The 19,230-nt window shown below is 43.6% G+C and overlaps 1 protein-coding gene across 8 annotated transcripts in view; it reads left to right on the plus strand.

Annotated features, from left to right (window-relative positions):
• The window catches only part of RUNX2 (RUNX family transcription factor 2), a gene marked incomplete at its 5' end in the record, with an annotated part of 221,344 nt that overhangs the window by 173,341 nt on the left and 28,773 nt on the right, over window positions 1–19,230 (plus strand). The window lies entirely within an intron of this gene.

The raw sequence follows: 19,230 nt of genomic DNA on the forward strand, positions 1-19,230 counted from the left end.
AACCACAGTTGCATGAAACCCCTACTAATCCTGATGCATGGTGCACATCTCATGAAGCTTCAAGGGCCCAAACTGCTGTCCAGATATTGGGTGCTTGCTTATATAAAAGGAAGGAATTAGAATTAGACTGGAGAGGCAATCCTTCTTAATCATTCTGTGCTTAAAAGGAATAAGGGGGAAGTAACAATCCTACAACTGAGGGTAGCAACCTTTCCCCCCTTAAAGCAACATTCAGTTCCTTAGGTTACAATCTTATGAACACTTAAATCAGGAATATAGTTCAGCTGATGGACCTTTTTCTCTGTAAATGTGCATGGAACCAGGTTATAATACAAAGAGAAAGCTAATTTCGTCCTTGTAAAAGTACAAGGCAAAGCAAAAAACACTATTTTAAGGACATTTCCTTTAAAAGGTGGAAATGGTTTCAAAATCATGAGATTTTAATAACCGCATAAACAAAGTTGTTGTTGTTTTGACTACTTTTACCCTGATTCTATGAGGATATCAGGTCTTTAAGGTGAAAAGTGGCCTCCACTTTTGTAGCGCAAGCTTACATAGGTCTACCCAGATGCAAAGGAGCCAACTAGGTTCCTTTGGCCCCCCAATAAAATTGATGGGCAGTCAAATGGTATGCTATGTCATGTGAACGATTCTGTGGGGCAACCCTGCACAGCTGTAAGCGCCATAAAGTTCAGTGGGACTTGCAGCCTTTGCCTGTTGGTGTCATCATGCTTAACCTGGCCTTGGTCGTGGTGGTTGTTTTTAGAGAGAGGCCGGACGCTGATGCAGGCATGAGCTTTGTTTACTTTTTCATTTCCGCAGTGGTCAGGAATAAAAACAGAAAACAAACTTCTACTGTCCTTGGTTTGCTTGATTTCATCACACTGTAGCAAACGAATGTTAACTACACATTTTCGTTGTCTGAGATCTGAATAAAGGGCATAATAATGCAAGTAAAACGAAATTCTGGCCAGTTAAGGCGAGCGTGGTGTGCCTCTTGGGTCTGCTGAGGGGAAGCCAGTGGGAGACCTGAATGCAGGCCAGTCTTGGGAATCCTGGCGGCTGCAAAGGGTCTGTGTCCTTTTGCTGCCAATGATGGTGTTCTCCCAACAGAGCAGGATGTTCTCTCTTTATAATAATAGCCAGACCAGATGCTAAACACTTCACTGCTAAACCCTGGATAAGTGAGAAAGGGGAACAGCTGACTTCAGTTAAGATGAACACCAAGAGAATAAGCCAGAAAGTATGAGAAATCTCCAGAGGCCTGTGCTTTATAAACCCCTGTTTGGCAGCAAGATCAGAGCATCAAGACGCAAAACCTAGCGCACGGCATTGCTGCTCCTATCCCGGCTTGAACTAGTTGCTGAGCGGAGACCTCAGCTTTCTGAGTGTCCCTGCCCCCATCCAGCCCCCACACAGTCCACACAGTTCTTAGCCTCATGATTTTCCTTTATGTTTTCTGCCCTTGGCACCTAGGTTTTGTGAATCTGTATGATTTTTTTTTTAAGCATCACTTCACAAGTCACATGCTGACTGTACAAACATTAAAGCCCACAAGAGCCAAAGAACTCTGAGCAAAACATTAGCAGCCCTGGCACATTTCACAAATGCTTGCACAAGAGCGTACAGAAGAATTCACAAAGCCTTACACAACAGGCACATTACTGAGCAGCGTTCATTTTTCCACTTGTGTGAGAGGCAATGGAAGTGCTTGCACAAGTGGAAAAACATTAGGTTTCCTTTCACTCGTCTTCACACAAAGTTAGTGTTTGGCGTAAAACAACATTTCATGAGCAGAAGACACCTTCTGCATGCGGAAAAGCCCTTTGGATCTGACCCAGCTCTTCTTAAAATAGCTACTTTTACTTTTTCTCTCCGCTTCTTTGGTTTGCCTTCTGTTTTGAGTGAAATCAAACTTCTAAAATGTGGGGGGGGGGTATTATGGAGGGTAGAATTTCAGCAGAGGGGTGCTGTTTTTTCTTGGCTCTACTGCAGACTGGTGTAAATGCACTATTTGCATCAGAGTTCAAGTTACTGGCTGACAGTAACAATGTGAGATCAGGTTAGCTTAAAAATAAACATTTTAATATATCATCCTTGAAAATAAGTGGCTATAAAAAATTTGAATGCAGAGGTTTCTGTTTCTTTAGAACACTATTTCCAATAATTTATTAATGACCTGTAAGATATTGTTTTTAAAGCCTTCCAAGTCTTGAATGACTGCTGCTCTCCATTTTTTCTAAAAATATTTTGTTGACATGGCCAACATTTTTCTAAAAACATTTTGTTGAGATGGCCAGATCGCCCCCAATTCCTCTCCATCTGGTTTGTTGTATTTCCCTCGACAAGGCCACCTTACCTCCCACCTCCTCACAACTGGAAGAGGCAGTAGATTCCTCCCCTGGAGAACCAATAGAGAAGCGGAAACCAATCACGTCTTAGAAGATACCATTGGCAGATAACAACAACAGTCTTTCCTGGCAATATGCAACTGACAGTCCGTGTTTCCAGCTCTTAGGTGTGAGAGAACATACCTAGCGATTAATCTTCACAGAAATTCTGTAGTTGAGATTTATGGGTCCTTCAGTAGACAAATGGATGTGGAGATGATTCCTCAAAGAAGAAGGGGGACAGGAAGGAAGGGGAACACCATTAGGGGAGTGGGCTCCCAATATTAGAGGTAGTGGGCTTCTTCATTCCCCCCTTCCTTCATTATACAGTTTAGAAGCCACAGGCTCTGCTAGTGGCACTGAGTGGAGCTGAGGCACCTGCCCTCCTACTTTCATGGAGACACTGGTGTCATTCTGCTATTGTGGACATAATAGCAGAATGCTAACGCTATTCCCAGAGTACCTCTGGCAAGGCAGGGTAGCGGCAGGAGCAGCAGGAAAAGTTGTGTTTCAGTTGCTATGCCACAGAAGCTGCTGGCAGAACTGAAGTTCAGTCCCTGGAGATGCTGCTGGCGAGGTGCTCATCTACTCAGATTAGAGGTGTTCATTTTGCTTTAGACTACACTGCACACACTCTGCAGGAACAAGTTTGCAGTGTCTGGTCAGGATGTTGGACAGACAGGTGTTCCTGTTCCAGAGAAATACTCGTTTGTGGCATGAAACAGGGGGAAATGCCCAAACCTCTCCTTAAATGGCATTCCTGGTGATAGGATGTTGATTATTATGGCATTACATGCAATAGCAATTCATTTTGTGGCAACTCAGTGGATAGATCTTGCTTGTGTGTCACATCTGACTGACACCTGAGCATTCCTACAAGTGACATTTGGCTTATTTTGCCTAGTTCTGAAGAACATGGCTTTTAAAAATGAGCCAGCTTGTTTTGTTAGCACATTTCTGTGGGGCATGCACAAGAACTGCAGGCACTCTGGTCTTGCATGGTTCATGTCCATGAGACGGGCACATGTCTTCTCAGGGGAATGTGCCCTCTGCTTGTAGCCTTATAGCCAGTGTCAAAATCCCATAGAAATTGCCCGTTTTTATTTGTATGTTTCCCTCAATAGGAGGTAGGAGTGCCATCTAGGGAGGCTGAGGGACCAAGCCCGCCAAAAAAAGTTTCAAGGCGGGGTCTAGGCCCCTTCAGAATTCTGCAGTCACTGTGCTTTACCTCACTTGCACATGCCATGCAGTGTGCATGCGACACATCCCCACATTGTGTAGTGAACCGGGCTGATGTCAACATGTGACGTGGCTTCCTGACTTCCATCGCACACATCGGGCGTCAGGGGAAGCGGCTCTCTTGATAGGAGGGAACTGCTTGGAGGTTTATTACAATCAAGGGGTATATAAAGTTTGTTAAGCAAAAGAAAAGTGCTTCTTTGGTTTGTGTTTGAGAGAGAAAGAAGTGAGAGACATGGGTCGGAAAGATGCCATGAGGGGAAAAACCCAGTCCCCATGTGGGAGATCTTCTTATGGATCTCCCAGTGCTTGGCCCTTCTTTCCCTTAGAGTAGGGGTCTTAGTTAGGAGTATCTAAGAGACACTGAAGTATCGGTGGGTTCTCATGAGGCAAGACGCAATGATAACAGCAAGAACCTTTATTGAACTAACAGAACTGGACAACGGGCAAAGCAACTGCTTATATACATTTCTGAAGGCCTGGGCCACTCCCACCCCCCATGTGATTGGCTGTCTAAACTTCCAAGCTGCAAATCATGACTCATACTTTAAGGGCCAATGGCAGAGGCCCAAATCCTGAAATGTTCTGTGATTGGATATCAGAGCACAGGAGCTCAGAATCCTTAGTCCAGACTCAAGCTCAGGCAAACACAGACCACTGAATACACAACAGACACCATTTTAGAATCTTGGAGGTAGTTACAGATATAAACATTCTCCTGAATATAAATTACCATTAATGTTCACAAAACACAGTAGGTGTACTTATTTTTTTGCCAGGACATTTCTTAAGGTGCCTTTCAGTCAAAATTTGAACATCTACATATGTTTCCAATTATTAGGACATTTTACAAGATTAGTTAACAGGGCATATTCAGTTTTTAAGGCAATATATTTCTCTATGAAAGAGATTTTTTTTACAGGATATCCCAGTTAAGCCTTGCACTTTGCTGATTGTGGACTCCTGGCCAGGGATAGATCACCAACTTATCAAATAACATAAAATACCAACTTCAAACACAGTGACAGGGTGCAAGAATCTGTCTCAATAGTTCAAACTGTGAAAAAGTAGCAAAAGTCCGGCATCTCTGAACTGAAAATGTTCTCATCCACTGGAACTTTAAAGGGATTTTTTTTTTACCTTGAGGTAGCTGCCTTTTCCCATGAGCTAAATCAGGGTATCATTTTATTTTTTACACCTTTCATATGTCATGGAACCCAATGCAGGCAGTTGCCTATGCCAAGACGGACCCAACCCAGTCTGGCTGAGTTTTGGCAAGTGGTGTCCTCCTGGTGCCTTCAGGACAATCTGGCATTTATTATATCCAATCATAATTTAATATATCCAATCATAATACTTCAATTAAAACTAAAATAAAAAGACCAAATTATAATCCAAATTATATTTATTAATTTTTCGGAGCTCCCCACGGGAAAAAAAAGAACAATCTGGCCTTTGTGCATGCAGAACACGTGGTCTCTGTAGGACACATTGCTCTATCCAATTTTGGGCAAACACATGTGATGTTTTGACATAGCCTTATGCATAAAAAGGTAAACAAATGTGTTTGCAAATATATCCATTATGTAAAGGTAAAAGGACTCCTGACCATTAGGTCCAGTCATGTCCGACTCTGGGGTTGCGGTGCTCATCTCTCTTTATTGGCCTAAGGAAGCCGGCGTACAGCTTCCGGGTCATGTGGCCAGCATGACTAAGCCACTTCTGGCGAACCAGAGCAGCGCACAGAAACACCGTTTACCTTCCCGCCAGAGCGGTACCTATTTATCTACTTGCACTTTGACATGCTTTCGAACTGCTAAGTGGGCAGGAGCAGGGACCGAGCAACGGGAGCTCACCCCGTCATGGGGATTCGAACCGCCGACCTTCTGATCGGCAGGCCCTAGGCTCTGTGGTTTAACCCACAGCGCCACCCGTGTCCCTCTATCCATTATGTAAGTACATGCATATCATGCAGCCATAAGTCCTCATTGAAATATTGATTGTTGTTAATTGGCTTCACTCAGTATATCCTCACAATTCCAAGTCAGCTGTCCAAGACTGTAATCTAAGAATTGCATTTGGTTGTTAATAGCAACTGACTACACTACAGATTTTGATAACAAACCAGTCTTTCTTAGTGAAATATGTGACCTCCGGCTACTTTTCAGAGATAAGGGAAATAGGATGGACTTCTGGCAATGAGACCCAGTGTTTTTCAAAAATAAGATGGCATACTAGAAGCAAGCTCCTTTTAGGTGAAAACAGGTCAGAAGAAGAAGAAGAAGAAATGTTTGGATTTGATATCCCGCTTTATCACTATCCGGAGGAGTCTCAAAGGGGCTAACAATCTCCTTTCCCTTCCTGTGAGGTGAGTGGGGCTGAGAGACTTCAGAGAAGTGTGACTGGCCCAAGGTCACCCAGCAGCTGCATCTGGAGGAGCGGAGACGCGAACCCGGTTCACCAGATTACAAGACTAGTGCTCTTAACCACTACACCACACTGGCTCCCAGCAATGATTATTGCAAAATGACAAAGCTAGCTGAACTGTCTGTAAATTTCAACCTTGTGTAAATGCAACAATGATTTGATAAAACATAATTATCATGCCGTGAAATGCATTAATTGCTTCTCTAAGCATTTTTAAAGACATGAATGCCGATAAACTCTTACCTATCTACAAACACCTGGGAAAAGGCTTTAAGCTGAGAAAGCTCCTGGCAAACAGCTACTTTTCCCCAAGGACACTTTCACATGTATATTTCCCAGCATAGTTGCCTCTACAGTTGCTTCCATGCTGATACACGCAAAGACTTCTGCAAAGGTGGTGCAGCTTCATGGTTTGCTTACAAACCACGTAAGTGACACCTTATGAGAGGTCCTAACTTGAGACACCCATCATTTTGCATGGTTTGTTAGCATACCAGCAGGAAGCCAAACTCGGCTTAAAGCTGAATGGAGGCAGTTGCAACAATGCCAGGAAAGGTACATGTAAAGGAAGGAAGGGGTGTCTAAGTTTAGAGTGTCTGTAGTGACAGCACACCTCCCCCCCCACAAAAAACGCCACTTTGTGCAAATGAAAATGTCACTGGTTGCATTTGGTCTAGTTCAGGGGTCCTCAAACTAAGGTCCGCGGGCTGGATAAGGCCCGAGGGACTCGTTTATCCAGCCCGCAGCGACCCCCGCCACCCGCTGCCACTGCCCGCTCTTACCGGCGCTGCGCGGCTGCGGTTGGAGGAGCCGTGCGATCGGCGCTGGAGACACCGGCCCAAGGTTTGCTGACCCCTGGTCTAGTTTTTCACCTCCCCACCTCTGCAATGATTTCTGAGCATCTCCTCATCCAATGCCATTGAAACATCCACCTGGGAGCATCTTCTTACACTAGGGAATTACTCTCTTGGGAAAGGGTGGTGGACTTTTGATTCCAACAAGATTATTAGAATTTATCATCAAAATTAGAGATGGTAACGACCCCTTTGTGGCTCCTACCCCTGCCACGTATCTGTAAATGCTGGCCCTGCTTCATACGAGTGTAAACATTAAACAGTGTAATGCAGTGGAAAGGCTTCCCAGGCAGCACACAGTAAAAAGCTTCTTTTTCTTCTTTACATGAAAGCACATTAAACAGCATTTGCCATCAATAAAATCCAATTCAATCCATGTGAGAAGCATTACAGTCACAGTATGCTTATTGAGTGATGATACCTGAACAGCTGAGATTCAGTGGAAGGAAAGTTTACAAAGTGAGGCATCATAAATTACGCAAATTATTAAAAGCCAAGCTGTAGAGACAGGCTTATTGAATTCAGAGATTTCTTGTTCTAAAGTAGAAATAAGAGGAATAAAAACAGATCAAGTATTTCAGATTAAACTGAAAGGGGATGTGAACTAATAGAATTTCATGTGTTCCGAAGGCTTCACGTACAAGTTTTGTTTAGGCTCTGCTCTATTTGTAGGTGCAACAGCAGTCATGTGAAGGAGAGCAGGGATGTGCAGAAATGTGCCACCACTAGCCTCCCCCCTGCCAGCCCTCCATGAGTTGGGTGATGGAGCATGATCCCCGCACAACTTATAACCCTGGTTTGGTAGATGCAAACATTTGCCCCCAATGCATGCAGGACTGGAAAGAACGGCCACTGTGAGCTGCCAGAGGGGGCTGAGCTCAGCAGGGGCCTCTGCCATGCGATTATTGTCACATATGCAAGCAGGGCTGCAGGTATCCCTGCTTCTCTGTTCAGTATTTCAATATCCTTTACATAATTATCCTCCTTATTTCAGAGGGGTGTCCTGAGAGTGAGTGGCTCCACTGGGGCTACTTTGTAAGTTTGTGGGTTCCTGGCTCACAGATTTCATTCTTAACTGCTACTTTGTGGATTAATTACTGGTAAGTTTGGTACTTACTGAATACAATAGAGAAAATGCTGCTCGCCTAGTCTCATTTTGCTGAAGACCCATTCACCAGCTCTAGCGTTTTGCAATCTGAAAAGTATCACCATTGCTGAAAGCACTTCTTGAGAATGTCAAGGAAGTGTTCATCACCCACAAGACATTATGCCCACAATCCAACACAGTAATAAGTATGTTTCACCGCACTGCTTAACTGTGTTGGATAGAGACAAACATCTGTGTTAGATTGTAGTTTCAGTCATCAACCAAGTGAACCAACCAAATGAGACATTAAATCAATGTATGAAAAAAGCACACCAGTGAATGAAACTGAAATTCTGCCAGGCTGCATCTTTGCATTTGCTTAAATAGGAACTGGATGTATATATATCCCAGTAGTCATGTATGGAAGTGAGAGCTGGACCATAAAGAAGGCTGATTGCCGAAGAATTGATGCTTCTGAATTATGGTGCTGGAGGAGACTCTTGAGAGTCCCATGGACTGCAAGAAGAACAAACCGATCCAATGTATCCATTCTTCAGGAAATCAGCCCTGAGTGCTCACTGGAAGGACAGATCCTGAAGCTGAGGCTCCAAGACTTTGGCCACCGCATGAGAAAAGAAGACTCCCTGGAAAAGACCCTGATGCTGGGAAAGATGGAAGGCACAAGGAGAAGAGGACAACAGAGGATGAGATGGTTGGACAGTGTTCTCGAAGCTACAAACATGAGTTTGACCAAGCCGCGGGAGGCAGTGGAAGACAGGAGTGCCTGGTGTGCTCTGGACCATGGGGTCACGAAGAGTCGGACACAACTAAACGACTAAACAACAGCAACAACCTCACCCCTATTCAAGTCTATGGAAGGATTTTAAAGTTCTGTCTCAGAGGGAGGCGCCTACACACATCTGTCTGTCTGTGTCTGTGGTGGAATCTACACACATATAAAAACACACTGTGAAAATGCTTTTTAAAAGAAAGCTTTGAAAAATACATTTAATTTTGCATAGCTCACTGTCGCCGTCACATGAACCACACACAATGCTATTGTGAACAGAGTTTTCCTTATGGAAAGAGTTTTCCACCAGTGGAAAGAGGGGCTGGCATTTCCAATGGTTTACTTTTCCCCTGTGGCCTCTTGCACCTCTCTGCCCCCACCCTGGATTTGCCCTGGGGGTTGGGGGACCATCTAGAGAAGCTTGTGAAGTGGTACAGAGAACTGGGGGGGGGGATCAGTGAACATTGCCTCCCCGTCTTTCATGAATGCTTGCTAAGTTAGCTATAATTTGGTAAATTACCAGTATTTTCTTCAGAGCCTACTGTAGAACACACAAGATGCACTTTTGAAAAGGGTCAGAAGACATGGAAAATTTTGCAAGGAGCAAAGGAATAAGGAAATGGGTGCTTTAGTTGAGATTCCTGCATTGCAGGGGGTTAACTACATGATTCTCTGGGTCCCTGCCCCCAATTCTACAATTCTATGAAACAGTGTGGAATATGGGCAGATGTAAATGGATGGCACTGTAAAAGGAATATGTTCACATAGAACAGGCAAAAGGGAGGAAATAGTCTTCCAGGAATATTTTGTGTTGTATTTTTGTGTTGACTGAAATCACAAAATGGAGTCTGAAAGTGGATCTCTAATTGACAGTGCCACCAGCTTCATAAAAGAGATCCAACCATAACTATAGTTACTACCCCCTTTCACCTGCTTATGCAATAAAGATAGTGAATCCAGCAAATGACCTCTTTACTTTCATACCATGTAAAGAATTCTTAAATTATGTAGCTTCCTCACAGACATGCCATCTGCTCTGCAAAAGACCTCCCTCGGCATTTATTCTATTTAAAAAACAACAACAACAAACCTGAACATCACTTATGCTGTTCTCATGCAACAAATTGATTCTCCATTTGCTAGGAACTGACTTTACCCCTACAACTGAACAGAATTTACTTGATATTTCACTCCTCTTTTACTAACCATAGTGTACAGAGAATTTATGAATATACAGAATTATTTACAAAAGGAATGCACTGATTTCAATGGAGTGTTGTCATGTAAATTGCAGAGAATAAGTGGTAGTCTGTGTTAATTAAAATGCAATTTTCAGTTCAAATACCTCTTTAAATATGAGCACAGACCTATTTATGTGTACTCAGAAAAAGAGGACTTTATTCAAAGTGATTTACTCTCAGGTAAGTATGCATAGAACAGGAGCGAGAGCTTTGCCATAGTATGTTCTCCAAGCAATCCCAAGCAACAAAGGAAGCATTTTTTCCTGGAGAAGAAGGATTTTACTATGTTGTGTGGCCAAGTGAGCCAGGAGGAGGCATGAGAAGAGGACCAGCATCTGAGGGACTCTGGAGAGGGCCTTCTCTGTGGAAGTGCCTGCCTAGGGAAACCAGCCTTGCTTTTCTCTGATGCTTGTCTGCCCTCTCACGAGGATCTTCTTATTTTTCACTGGTGTCTACCTGTTGAATTGTCCTTGCACCCTGTTGAAAGTGAACTTTTGGAATCAACATGTTCTTACTGCAAAATTTCAAAGTCAGGTGGAAATTGCACCCATCTGGTTTCTACCATCCTCACTAACAGAATGTGCTGGAGTTTGAAGCATCTCTTATAATAATGAGAAAGCCGTGTCTTGTGAAGGATATTTGAAACCAGTTTGGGGTCACAGTTTAGATTTTGCACAAGGCTGCTAATTTTTGTTTTAAAAAGAAACTAGCTTACTGGTCAAGATAATAAGTAGAGTCAGATCCTGACAGGCCCGCAGTGGAGCCAATACAGGTTATGGCAGGTAAGGGTCGGAGCCAGACAGATTATGGGCAGAGCTTGGCAGAACCTGGAGTTTCCAGTTTCGTTAGCCAGCATTAGCTATCTAAAAGATCACAATATTACAGGTTAGACCAATAAAATGTTGCCTAGTTGGCAACCTTAATTGCCATGTACTTGGGGAAACCATATTGAGACTAAAACACTTTTTTACTTGCAAAGGGCTCTCAACCTTTTTGAGTCCATGGCTCCCTTGACCAACTACATTGTTTCTGTGGCTCCATTGTGGGATACAGAAGAACACCCCTTACATGGAAGTTCCATTTGGGGCTACATGTGCATCACCAGAACACCAACCCCCTTCCTTAATTGGTTTTGAAGGTTGCTGAGAAGCTCCATCTTGCTACATTCTAAACCCCGACTGGCTTCACTGGAAATCAGTGACATCGTCAGTCATAGCCATCAATTTCAATGGGCCCCAAACTGAGTAAAATTAACACTGGCTACAAACCAATATAAATGGGTTATCTTACTCAGGGAAGACCCATTGGAGGCTAGGGACCCCCAATTTCAGTAGGTCTCCTCTTGGATATTATTATTATTATTATTATTATTATTATTATTATTATTATTATTATTATTACAGTTCATTGCCCATCTATTAACCACCTATTTCAAGCAAGACTCAACACTACCTACAACCCAATAATGATGAGGATGAAGAGTAGAACCCACACAAGCTCCATGAACTGTCTGCTTCTTTCCTCTCCTCTCCTCCTCATAGAATCCCCTCTTGTCCCCCCCCCACCAGCAGCTGTGATGAGCTAGAGAGGTAGCAGTCTTTCAAAACTGGCCAGCATTACATAGCACAGTCATACATGAAAAAGTAAAGAATCACATCTCATTTGTCTGTTTGAGTAGAGAGTTTCCAGCTTTGTGTTGGAACCCATGTTTTTTTTTTAATCAGAGGAGGGAAGGGAGGGAGGGAGGGAGGAAGGAAGGAAGGAAGGAAGGAGGGAGGGAAGGAACAGTGCTGTTTGTGGCGCCTCTGACCATCATTCAAGTCACCCTAGGGTGCCAAAGCACACTGATTGAAAACCTAGGGCTTAAACTATTGTTAACCTAACGTTTGCATCATTCTAGTAGAGGACCATTGGTACAGTTTTCTCTTATGCTGAATGTGGACTATGTAGAGGAGAAGTGGACTTTCATGCAGAAGATGGAATTTTGCTAGGTGCAGCTTATGTGGAGGTGAGAAAAGCTCCACCCTCCTCTAGTGAAGCAGACAACTATTAAAAGCCCCAGAGTCCTTAATCACATCTGGTCACTCATGCTTCCATGGCCTCTGGCTTTCCAGCATCCCTACAAAGTCTAGTGTCCAGTTTCTGGGTGAGTGGTAAAGGAAGACAAATGGAATTTAATTCACTAAATTTGTCTCCCATTTGTTGTTGCCATCCATCTGTCTCAACAGACAATGGAGTGTGCCTCTGGGGTTGAAGTCAAACCATTGCATTGTCAGAGCCAAAATGACCTTCCCAGGGTGCAAGCCTGGGCAGTGTGTATGGAGGTGCTGGGCTGCCCAAACAACACGACCCCCTTCTCGGCCTCGCTGATGTGATCCAAAGGAAAGCAGAGCAAAACATTTGGCACCAGCTTGGCTGCAGGAGTTGCTAGAAGGAGGCATACAAGACATCATTCAACTGTCTTAGGGACTCCACTATTTGTGTAGGGTTTACTCCATAGCTTTTCTTCTCCCGAAGGCAGTGGAAGTTTAGGATCAGTGTTTCCATTCCTTAGATGGTTGACCTTCCTAGGTGGATGAGCCGCATCCGCGCCTCACGTCCCTCTACAGCACAGGCAGAAACTGCCTTCATTGGACCCTCTATTGGTCTTGTCCACTCAATCTGCCAGAGCCTGTCTTCACATGCTGGAGAAGCCCTCAACCCATCAGGGATTGGAGACCCACTGGCTGCCCTAACCTGGCTTAGACAGCCAGTCAAAGCCATTTTCCAGGGTGTGGCCGCTGTGGCATGCTGACAGCTTCTAGAAGCCACAAGTGAGAGTTGAATGCAGGGTGGGGACCAAAGGTGGACAAACTACTCCAGAAGGAACATGATGTACCCCCTCCCCTAACACCCCATACACCCCTGTCTTCCACTATTAGAAAAGAATCCTCACAAGCTGGCAAGTATAGCACACAACCGACAACGGCCGTATACAATGCCAAAATACAATTTAAAGTTTATTTTAAAAATAGTATTTAAAATATCTAGCACATAAGCAACTACCAGACAAGCAAAATTATGAAACATAATGAAGCTGGAAAAAATAACCACACAGTTTCCATTACAATCAACCCATAAAGCTGCAGAGAAGAGATGAGTCTTCAAAGACCACTTAAAATAAGGTTACCAGATATTTTTCAATGAATCTGGGGACACTTTTCAACTTCAATAGATTTTGTATATGGACTGATTTGTAAATCTGTGGACTGTCCCTGGGAACGTCTGGTAACCTTAACTTAAAACCTTGTGGGGACAAGGCTTGTCTAATCACGTGTAGTGTAGTGTAGTGTAGTGTAGTGTAGTGTAGTGTAGTGTAGTGTATTCCACAAATGCAAAGCAGAAGTTTCCTAAAAGGAACTCTGAAGTATATTTAACTGTACAGTGGTACCTTGGTTCTCAAACACCTTGGTACTCAAATAACTTGGAACCCAAACACTGCAAACCCGGAAGTAAGTGTTCTGGTTTGAGAACTTTTTTCAGAAGCCGAACATGCTCCGTTTTGAGTGCTACACTTCCTTTTTGAGTGTTATGCTGAGGTCTGTCTGTTTTTGCTATTTATTTTGCGTTTTTGTTTTTGTGGCTTTTTTCTTTTGTACTTTTGACTGTGTGGAACCCAGTTCAGCTACTGATTGATTGACTGTGTGACTGCAGTACATTGTTTATTGCTTTCATTTTATGGATCAATAGTCTCATTAGATAGTAAAATCCATGTTAAATTGCTGTTTTAGAGGTTGTTTTTAAAAGTCTGGAATGGATTAATCCATTTTGCATTACTTTGTATGGGAAAGTGCACCTTGGTTTTGGAACGCTTTGGTTTTGGAATGGACTTCTGGAACGAATTAAGTTTGAGAACCAAGGTACCACTGTATTTCAAACTTAGCTCACTTTTGGATTTTAATTTTGCTTCAGTGAAGAGCTGGCTGCAGCTTGAAATGCCGAGGAACATTTCTTACAATAAACCTGCCTTTGTACTCATGTTGATGTTCTGTCCCAGTTAATCAGCATCCTGAACTTGTTTCACAGTTGCAACAGTGGTGTATCACTCCGGAAGTATTTGGGACTGGGCATGGGAAATTGGTGTTATTCTGAGCTACATCTTGGAAGGATTTATTGTACCTCACTGTCTATACATCCAGCGTCAATCAGGATGGTTTCAGGCTGTGCCTTTCCTTGCCTTTGTGCAGAACTCCTTTCACAATAGAAAGTGTACAGTAGTGGTTGCTTTTATTTGCTTCCCCTCCAAAGCACCCTGTGTTGAAGTCTCTCCCTCTCTTCCATCAACTTTGCCATCTGCCACTTTGCCCCCCCCCCCCATAGCACTTACACAGTTAGGCTGACTTTGTAGAAGTTGCTTCTGGGTTTATCCGATGATTAATCTGTGAAAGTCTTGTGTGGGTGGCAGTGTCCCACAGGACAACATCTTCGTTTTCTCTGAAGTGTACATTCTTCACGCCATTGTCGTTCTTTGAAACCATGTTGCTGCATGAATTCTGGAAGGAATTGGAGAAGCTATTATGCATGAATGGCGGGGCGTATTGTACTGTGTCTAATATAGACAAGGCATGCAGGTATTTGTTTATGCGCTCCAGGAAGCTTCCAGGATTTATACTTATGGTGTAATAGGAGTTGTGCTAAAGTTACTCCTTTCAAATCAGTTCATAGAAATTTCTTTCTAAAGAAAAGCCCTGCATTTTTCTAAATGCATGCATATTCTGTCAAGTTTTCAGGTTTTGATCCACACAGCCTTTGTTCCAGTGCTTCAGTACCTGCCCTGGGTGCTGCCTGTGGTACCCCTCGTGTGTCTTGTCTGGATTGCCTTTAAATGCCAAGGAGCAAAAAAAGAGCCCACCAGATTTCTCTCTTGGCCATTTCCCATCACCTCAGTGCTATCCTTTCACTCAAGCAGGTCCATAACGGGTGCAGTTCTCTGTACACACTTCTCAGTGCACACAATTCACTCTCCCACTCAAGCAGGATGGGTACAGAATAACAAGAGGAATTCAGAAACATTTAACTCCCATTGAAATTTGCTCTCCTGTTTGAGGAGAGGAGAAATTATTTCAGAAGAGTGGAGAACCCAAGACTTGACAGTACAAAAGGGTGCCCTTGTTTTTAGGTGAGCTTTTGGGTGGCTGCCTCATCGAAAAGTTCCTTTGCTGCTCGCTGGGGCATCCACTGCAGAGAAAACGGTTTATCACGTACAGTCATGAACATTTGGGTTGTTACTGCTGCTGCTGTTTCATTTGTATGGAATTTATGTTAACTTGTTTTAATATTAGTGTTTAATTTTGGTTTTAATTTTATTAGTTTCCTTTGGACCTTCAGGTGACAGGCAGTCTCTAAATATTGCAAGTAAATTAATTAATTAAATGTTTAGTAAGAATGAGGCAGTGAGGGGGGGGGGTATTTGTTTACTGCATAACTACAATTCTACTGAAAATTATGACAATGCTTTCCTCCCAATTTCTTTATTACCATTTTCTTTCAACTGTTGTTTGCAATGAGGGCATATATATTGCTGCTCAGTTGCCTCCTCACTTGAATAATTGTTTTTTTAAAAGAGAGAAGGGATGGAGAGAACAGGAACAGTTGACGATTGACTGAAGAGGCTTCTCTCATGAAAAACAAAAGATGGGGTGGAAAATGGAATATGGTGCACACCTGGACTGCAACAAGCAAGCTGCTTCTCTCCACCACACTACCATAAAAATCACTGGCTTTCATACCTCTCCCGCTCTGAGGGAAGACTGTGCCAGTCCCTGCCACAATGCTCCTTCCCTGCCATGCTGCACACACCGTGTGTGTTCAAAGCACACAATCGCCCTCAAAGTATCCTGGGAATTACATCTCTAGGAGTTCCCAGGATTCTCTGGGGGAAGACTTGTGCTTTCAATAAACACAGCCTTTAGCAGAGGTGAAAAGTATTCTGAACACGCTCAGTGAAACTGCAGGTGCTTTTTATAGTTACTTCTATTCATTAAACTAGCCTCTTGTAGCAATGTGTGACAAAATACAAACTGCCCTATATGTTGTTTACCAACCAAGGGGTGGAGTGATTTAGTAACACTTTAGACACTTCTTTTGCATTCACTTTGTGCTGATAGCCAAAATTCACAATATGAAGCATTATTTACCCTGCAATGCTAAATAGCAGAGAATGACCTCTTCCTGTCCTGCCTCGGTAACTAGAGAAATTTGCTAGCTTTCACAATAAGACATAAGCCAATTCCTGAGGCAAACACTTCTCTTCCCCACCTCCAGAGTAGAACCAGTGAAACACCAAGGAATTATAATAACAAAACTGGATTTTTTAATATAAACTCTCAGAAACATCTCTATTCAAATATTGGGTAGAAATACTATGAACTCCCCACCTCGATGTCAACCCAGAACCATAACTAGAAATTCATCTGAATGATTTTTGCTGTTGCATCTTCTGTGTATGGAAGAATGATGAAAATTGTTTTAAGGTGGCTGGAAGAAATGGCAAAACTCTTTTCTAGCATTTCACTTATTGATCACCCTGTATTACAAAAGCCAAAATAGATGTGGTGACAGGTATCTATCCGTGTGTAATACCACAGCTTTATAAAAGACTCACAAAGTGCATTGTCTAGAGTAGCTTGGAGCTGGGGGCACTGTTATACAGTGGTTCCGCTCCTTTCTCTTGGGTCGTGTTCAGAAAGTGGTGTTGGGGGATGAGTGTTCAGACCCATGGACTCTCACTTGTGGGGTGCCTCCGGTTTCTGTCCTCTCCCCCAAGCTTTTTAACATCTACATGAAGCCGCTGGGAGAGATCATCAGGGGGTTTGGGCTGGGTGTTCATCCGTATGCGGATGATACCCGGCTCTACCTCTCTTTTAAATCAGAACCACTGAAGGTGGAGAAGGTCCTGTGTGAGTGTCTGGAGGCGGTTGGAGGATGGATGGCGGCTAACAGATTGAGCTTGAATACTGACAAGACTGAAGTACTGTTTTGGGGGGACAGGGGGCAGGCGGGTGTGGGGGACTCCCTGGTCCTGAATGGGGTAACTGTGCCCCTGAAGGACCAGGTGCACAGCCTGGGGGTTATTTTTGGACTCACAGCTGTCTATGGAGGCACAGGTAAGATCTGTGTCCAGGGCAGCTGTCTACCAGCTCCATCTGGTACGCAGGCTGAGACCCTACCTGCCCGCAGACTGTCCTGCCAGAGTGGTGCATGTTCTAGTTATTTCCCGCTTGGACTACTGCAATGCGCTCTATGTGGGGCTACCTTTGAAGCTGACCTGGAAACTACAACTAATCCAGAACGCGGCAGCCAGACTGGTGACTGGGAGTGGCCGCTGAGACCATATTACACCGGTCCTTAAAGACCTACATTGGCTCCCAGTACGTTTCCAAGCACAATTCAAAGTGCTGGTGATGACCTTTAAAGCCCTAAATGGCCTCGGTCCAGTATACCTGAAGGAGCATCCCCACCCCCATCGTTCAGCCTGGACACTGAGGTCCAGCTCTGAGGGCCTTCTGGCAGTTCCCTCACTGCGGACAGTGAGGTTACAGGGAATCAGGCAGAGGGCCTTCTTGGTAGGCTCCCACCCTGTGGAACGCCCTCCCATCAGATGTCAAAGAAATAAACAACTAACTGATGTTTAGAAGACATCTGAAAACAGCCCTGTTTAGGGAAGTTTTTTAACGACTGATGTTTTAATGCATTTTTAATCTTCTGTTGGAAGCTACTCAGAGTGGCTGGGGAAATCCAGCCAGATGGGCGGGGTATAAGTAATAAATTATCATCATCATCTGCTACATACAGATGGACCAGACAAGGTTTGACCTCTGACTTCCACCATCAGTTAAAAGTTAAAGGATAAAAGTCCTTTAATTGGGTTTTGGATAAGAGGATTGTTTGTGCTTAATTGGACCAATTTGTTTTAGTCTAGCATAAAGGATCACCTTTCTAACTGGGTGAGTCTTTGGGACCAACACATGATGCCCCTACCATATTCTTTGTGGAAATTAAGTGCAGCTTCCCATTGCATTGTGAAACATTAGTAAGAACTAACATTTTTCATGCTTAAGACTTCTTCAAATCTTCTCCACCCTCTCACACTTTGCATTGTATCATCCAAATGCTGCCAATCCTTAAAAACCCTTTTGCAGTTTTACAGGGGAGGGGAATACAAGCCCCCATTTACTACTGGATCCAGCCTGAAAAGAAAAGCCTAATGCCCTGTCAGGACTGGATTTTTTTGGAGGGAGTTTCTAAGTCTGATTAATGGTAGTAGCCAGCAAACCAGAATGGTGAAATATTTGCTGGTGCTTGCAGGAACCTGGAAAAATGAAGTGTGAAGTTCTGAAGAGAGCAGGCAACAGTTCTCCAGTCACTAAACACTTCCAACGAGTTGGCAGCAGAACAGAGCTGTGGTCTGAAAGATGAACCTCAAAGGAATATGGGGCGGGGGGGGGGGAGTTCTATGCACAGTGTCAAAATACTGCTGCAGTTTAAAGCTTCCTATACATTCACTATTACATTGAGAAGGAAAAGATTTAGTTGTTGTTGTTCATTATTTACTTATTCTCCCCCCCCCCCCACTTTTCAGCTCCGTAATCTCTTCCCTGTAGAGATGTCACCCAAAAGCAGTGGAAAGAAATTAAAAGCAACAAAGAGGGAAAGGAAGCTGATTAAGCCCATCATTTAAAAAGCCTGTCTGACGGGGGGGGGGGGGGGGAGCCTGCCTTTTTCTGAGAAGGTTTCCTGCTTTCAGTTGGGAGAAGCCAACACTTCTGCTGCTGCTTTTCCACTTCACCGCAGCCTTGAAAGCAGCAGGCGGGGAAAGAAGGAAGAAAGGAAGGAAGGAAGGAAGGAAGGAAGGAAGGAAGGAAGGAAGGAAGGAAGGAAGGAAGGAAGGAAGGAAGGAAGGAAGGAAGGAAGGAAGGAAGGAAGGAAGGAAGGAAGGAAGTTGTTTCCTTTTTTCATTTCCATTTAAAGGAAATTTCCTAGAAGTGAAAAGGGAGGCAAGGATTATTCAGAATGTTCTTGGAACAAGCCCCATGATTTCAGAATGGTTGCCTGCTTCAGTTTTGTTTCTTTAAGGGAAATTAATATTCATCTCCAGTATGTGTGTAGCACATTAGCTATAATCCTTTCCCCCTTCCAAACTGAATATTGCTTCCCACACTAA

The sequence above is a fragment of the Podarcis melisellensis genome, assembly GCF_964234715.1.
Source record: "Podarcis melisellensis genome assembly, chromosome: 3".
NCBI classification, from domain to species: Eukaryota; Metazoa; Chordata; class Lepidosauria; order Squamata; family Lacertidae; genus Podarcis; species Podarcis melisellensis.